General features: G+C 37.7%; 1 long non-coding RNA gene across 2 annotated transcripts in view; it reads right to left on the reverse strand.

The window, feature by feature from the left end:
• Positions 1-5,795, reverse strand: part of LOC307025539 — a 29,301-nt gene extending 23,506 nt beyond the window's left edge. For both annotated transcript variants that reach the window (XR_013804186.1, XR_013804187.1), the window contains exon 1: positions 5,662-5,795. This is a non-coding gene — a long non-coding RNA (uncharacterized lncRNA). The remainder of the gene's footprint in view (positions 1-5,661) is intronic.
• Positions 5,796-6,646: the final 851 nt, after the last annotated feature.

Consider the following 6,646-nt stretch of genomic DNA (forward strand, 5'->3'; position numbering starts at 1 on the left):
CATCATAGGTTTCTCTGTGCGGCTGCTAAGGCACAAATGTGCATCAAACTACATCTTCATTTTTTATAGAATGCTAACATGCTTGTTTTTTGCATGTACTATTTTATTGGAAAGACCAACATTGTAATTACTTCATCTGTGCAATTTCTCCTTTACTATTATATTAAATAACCCACATACTGTGGCATGCAGCATGATATCTCCAGCCCCTAACTCAAGGAGAAAATGATGTCATATCAATTAAAGCCACCCTTATCACTGATATAAATCTTTCAGTGCTATTAGACAGCCAATGTATTATTGATGTGGCCTGACCGTGACACTGCAAATAATTTAATTCCAATCTGACTGGCAAAATGAAAACTGCTTCGAGTTTGATACACCTGCAGATCACACATAGCCTACTCACGTTAAATGAAATCACACTTTTCATTTTTTAACTCAGATCAGGTCCACCCAGCCTGAGTCCCTGCTGGACCACAGCATTTGATTGCACTCAATTACTGAGCACTGAAGCGTGAGAAATGCAGTCGCCTATTTACCACCGACCTTGACTCACTCACTCTGTCTCTTCTGACCTGTCTGTCTCTGCCATGCAGTGGTAACTCGGGTAGTAGCTTAAGTTGTCCGTTTGTACTGTGTTTACCATTTAATAATGTATTTATGCTGTATTTGTTCTTAAACGTCTTTTGTTTTTATTTTGTAAAGCACTTTGAATCGCCACGTGCTGAAAAGTGCTATATAAATAAAATTGCCTTGCCTTGCCTTGCCTCTACAAAGTGCTTCCTTTTTAAATAATATAAATCTGATCATATTATGTTATGTTTGGGACTGATTGGTATATGTTAGCAGGCTAACTAAATGATGATAAACATGGTGAACATTTAACTGCTTAGCATCAGACCGTCATTAGGAACATGTTTGCATACTGCAGACTGTCTTCATTTAATATCTGACAGGGTTATAGACAAATGTTGAAGGACAGAAGTGGAAGTTCTTCTTGCATGAATTAATGCTAATTGGGAAATGTACGTAAAAAAACAAAAACTAGTCTGTCAAACCAAGCAAATACATGATACAAATGTCCACGAAGTTGGGAGTAAGTTGTCATATTATAACACAACTTTCACAACACGGTAGGAGCATCATAACTATCTTTATGATGTGTTTATTTCTTATTGAAAAAGGGCCTTGTACCATTTAGAGACATTAATTATGTATTTATTCTCTTACCCTTTCTGACAACTAATTTTCTTTTTAGAATGTTTTATAATCGAGCCGACAGCAGGAGAAGGCTGTTTCCTCCGCCAACATGACTCCAACTAGCCCCAGGGCAAAGCTCAAGAAACAAAACAGATTTAGAGATGGATGACAAATCAAATAAAACATCTTGAATCATTTCAGATGGGTCACCATAAGGCACAACAAAAGCTTAAATGCTCCTTGGCATGGATTTGATCATTCTCAGGGACTCTACTGGAGGGATAAATGTCATAGATCGAAAACATGTTGCCTATTTTGTTGTTTTGATGGTGGTGGTTAACAAAATGGTCTTCATCATGGGACAAAATATCACATACGTTTAAAACTAACAAGCCTTATTGTTATGGTGTTTACTTTCCAGTTTTTTCAACACAAATACATTTCGTTTAAAATGTTTTCGGATTTATTAGAAATCAATTAAATGAAATAAACAATCAGATTATCAAACTTTGGGCAGTGTGTGTTTGTGTCTGTTTATTTCCCATGGAGCATGAACAACAACATCAATTTGGCCCGCACACTGAATAATTCACATCACAGGGCCTATGGATGCACCCCCGGCCTGCTTTTCTTTTATTGTTTTACTCTGTTTTCAAAGACAGCGAGACCACAGGCAAACAGCAACAAGGATCTCATCCGTCTCTAACCAGTGCTGACGTTCGTTCGTTCTCTCTCTCTCTCTCTCTCTCTAGACGCAGCTCTCGATTTATTTTACTTTTTGACCAACCCACATGTGGCCGCAAATACATGAGAGATGTGAACAAAGCCACATTTCCATAGATGAACCAAAATGAAATTCATTTTCACTCTGCCCATTGCTGTATTGCTCAATAGAACACCAGGTGTTGGTCAGTAAATAAACCCTGAGAAAGACATTGAGATTTGAGACACAGAGCCACAAAGAAATCAAGTCTAGAAACAGTGGAAGAGTACAGAAGGGAGAGAATCTACAGAGAATGGGAGACAGTTTGATGAGGCAAATACCCCAAGTTGGTAGCAGAAGGCAGGAGGATAAACAACAAAGAGAATCTTGCCTTGGCAGCTATGGGAGGGAGCAAAAGTTAAAAAAAAAAATAGAGAAATAAAGGTGAGTATCCAGCTGAGAGTTTAAGCAGGGAGGAAAGGGAGGAAGCAGTATATATTGTATTCCCTTTCCCTCTATTGCTCTGTCTAGCTCCACCATCTTTTCTCCATGGGTGTGAGCAAAGGCAGAGGGGGGCGATCAGGGGACATTGTGTTGCTGTGTTAAACCCATACACTACAAAAACTCGAAATCTTGCCAAGTATATTTGTCTAATATCTAGTCAGAATATGTGTTTACACCTGATGTAAGACATAATAACTTCGGAAGTAACACTGCAGTGAGATATCAGGTCTTGTTTTTAGACAATGCATCATCTTGTTATGTCAAAAAATCTTATTTTGAGTTTTATCACTGATGAAACACATATTTGTTTTGCATATTTATTAGAAAATCACCGACTAACATCAGAAAATATAAAACTTTTGAGGAACACAACATTTCCTGATTCTGGTCAAATATAGTTCAAAATTAATTCTCCCAGCTAATTACAAGATCTAATTTATCTAAATATCCCATCTTATTTCAAGAAATCTTACCAAGCAAATGTTCACTTGTTCTATTGGCAGATTTTTGTATTTATTTCAAGTAAAAACACCTTGTTTTCATTATTGTTTAACTTGTTTTTGGAGCAGCATTTTTTTCCAGTGTATGCCTACGGACAAATAACATGTCCACAGATAATGCTCATTTGGGTCTTCTTAGTGCTTGCTCTGGTTGTTTGTACATGCTTCAGAGATTTCCGGCAGCTGCGTCATTGGGCTCCAAATGAAACGCTCACATTCAGATAATAATCTACTTCATGCTTTGTCAACAATTCACTTGTTTTATGTAACAAAAGAAGAAAAACTGGGACGAAAAGTTTCTCTCTGCTTTAATCACCATATGCCGATTATTGAAAAAGTTAGATTTAACATATACTGTACATGAGAACAAATAAAATGGAAATGCATTTGTAATTTATTGATGAGGAAATCCAACCGATATAGGCTTCTATTCTCTTAAATTGCATATGTATGTGGTACACTGTATAATAAATTAGGTCAACCAAGGATTTCTCGAATAGTCCTCCAATGCAATCCAACATATCCTTTTATATTCACCAATGTCACTGAACTTTATTTGAAAATCAAACAATATTATATGAGATTTAACTTTTATTTTAACCACATTAGTTATTTCCCCATTTGATAAAGTTGAATGTTTTGGGATCAGAGCTGCTGTGCGGTATTTATTTTTGGAAAAACTGTTGATCAACTGACTGTAAGTACTTTATTTTGATGCAAATTTCAACATACAAACTAGCTCTTTCTTCACAAAATATTCCGTTCTTATCGAATGCACAAACACGCTTGAAATTATTCATATATTCAGACTTTCATATCTCTCACCCACTTGCAAAGACAGCTGCACACACACCAGCCCTCTCTCAATTATGTGCTCCATCATGTGTCACGACCCAGCTCTCCAGCGTAAAGGAATGCAAAAATACGATATAGATTTGGTCAAATAAATGTATTTATTGGATGGATTGGGCATACAGTAGGTAACAGAACAACTAATGAAAATGGGCTCGAGTGGGCAGCTTTAATCAAATAAATAATGAAAACAATCAAAAGTGGACTCCTAACTTAGAGTTTAATAAAAAGATGAATAAAGGAAACTTTGACTTAAGAATGAACATATAAACTGAGGCTAAAAAACGTTGTTGCTGCTGCCTTGCACACCATGACTCATTCATCAGATTCACAAGCAAACAGCAACATGAGGGTAAATTATATTTCTCTATTGCATATTAAATTATCCTCTGTCTAAAGTGCTTTATGTCCCATAGGTATTTCATGAAAGCTTTTGAAATGTGTAGCTTGGAAAACTTTAGAGCAGCTATTTCCTGAAATGCTTGACAATAAACAAAAGAGTCAAGAGTGTTTACCCTTCAACACAAAAACTACATGAACATATAATCCCCAAAATTAGTTTTCAGATAAACTCCTCACAAGGTGAGCATGCTTAAAACAAGCAATGCCTAGGGGCCTTGAGTAGAAATAAAGGTTGACTTAAAAATTAAAACGCTAAAAATGAGTTCGGAAAAGGCAGGCAAGCTTCTTTTTTCTTTTTCCGTTGGGGATATAACTCTCATTACCACCAATTAGCCCCGGTCTACATTAAACAACCTCCCTCATTATTAAGGGCCACTACCTTAATTAGGTTGTAGTGTGTGAGATCTTTGCCAAATGCTTACAGGTCTCGAAGTAAATGCACTAAAAGCAGTCTCTATTTGAGGATATATCATTATTATGTTGTGTTTTATAGCATAGGCTGTCAAATATGCTGTCATTTATTCTGTAATGGATGTAATTGTTTGCTGATGCTGAACATATGGGAAAAGAGTCAGAAACAGATGGTTATGTTTTCTTTTAAGTGGGTTTTTTATGTTATTTCTTTATTGGTTGTGGGTGGATTCCTTACATACATTAATGCACAACGTGGCTGTTGTTCTAGCACGATCTATTTAATAGGCTATATTACTGTCTAACATTCTCACCATGTGTGGGTGGATGTAAATATGTTAATGTCTGTATTAATATGTGGGAGGAAAGCAGAATAAATGTCTGTGAGATCATACAGCCGTGTGAGTGGTGTGTTATCTGTAGGTGTGGTCCCTGCTTCCCAGCATCACCCCAGTTTGCCACTGAGGATTAATGAGGTGTGTTTATCTGTCTGCACTCTACAGCCTCGGGTTGTCCCTAATCAGGGTGCAGGTGTGTTTTCTCTGCAGTCTATAGGCTGGGGTGCAGAGGAGCTTGGGTCACTGTGCCACAATGCATCTATCTATAAACACACACAGTTTACCCTCCTCCCATTGATCTGTTGTTGGCATTTTTGGAGGTGGTGCTAAATGTTATCGGCAGGCGTAACCTGAAGCCTGTACTACGAAGCCGGATTTTCGCTTAGCGAGCTAACTTCAGGGAAAACTCTGGGTTTCCGGTCCTACGACGCTGGTTCACTTCTTAGCGGGCTAGATCTCCATGGTAACTTATGCTTAACGGCTAGCCTGGTCCGGAGCAGGTTAGGTTCCAGGCTAAGAGATCAACTCAGTGAAAGCACCGCCTGCTGACCAGTCAGAGCTCAGTGTGCGGAGTTTAAAGCTATCAAGTCATATTACAGGAGAAAGGAAATACAAAAAAGCTGCTGTTGCAGGAAACACGGCCAGCAAAAATCAACGACTGTTAGAATGTGAACATTTATGGAATATCACCTCCCATTTTAGGAGCAATCTGACTATTATAACATTAGCGTTAAGAAAGCTTACTTACCTACGGCTTCGTAGTACAGGCCTCTGGTGTTGACACGGAGCAGGCTTATCTAAAGTCAGCTCTAACACACTTAACAGGTTATTAAAAATAATGAGCAATGTCCATCTCCCAACCATATAACCATTAAAGGTCACCTATTATGTAACCCCCCCCCCCCCCCTTATCAACTGAATCTCCTCCTAGAGCGCCATTGTCTTCTTTTTAACCAAATATTTCTCAGAGGGGCGTAGGGAGTGGCTCCTTATTTTCATCTAAAGTAACAGACAGAGAATCAGCACTTTAGAGGATTATGGGATGCTACAATGAATGATCTGTTTGGTATGTCGAGCCAAACACTTCACACACATGTTTTGTATTTATCTGAGACCTACAGTAGGCTATAATATGTTGATGAAAAACAGTATGATAGGGGACCTTTTTAAAAAGATTGATTTTAACCTTAAAACATTAATTAAAAACAGTACATTTTCACATTTATGTGTTAATGGACACTGATCTGAGAGTAAACACTTGATTCTGCACAATTGTCCCTGCTTTTGCTAAAAACATTGATGATGCCTCTGCTCCAAGTCTAATGAAAGCCATCTCGAGACTCAAGGCAGCCGAAATGGAAAACATGTGAAAGGTTTCGCTGCCATCTGAGTATAAATAGGCCTTTTTTCACAGCAGACATTCTGACGAGTCAAGGTTGGCAAAGCACAGGTGTTACTAATCATACTAACGATGTAACTGAAAGCAGAGCAGCTGATTCGACTGTAGCCATCGTTAATTTAATTAATCACACCTGTTCTACCTGCTTTTATATAGTTCTGTGTATGTTTACTTGCAGTTTTTGTTATTTTTAATGGTACTGACACTGACGTCGTTTTAGTGTGTAAGGTCCAGTGCAGTTAGAATCTAACTCATTAGCAGACTTGTTTGTGCAATTAAATAAATGCCCTTCAAATAAATCATCAATTTAAATTAAGCAAATTGCAAACAAACA

Source organism: Notothenia rossii (assembly GCF_949606895.1).
Source record: "Notothenia rossii genome assembly, chromosome: 11".
Classification (NCBI taxonomy): Eukaryota; Metazoa; Chordata; class Actinopteri; order Perciformes; family Nototheniidae; genus Notothenia; species Notothenia rossii.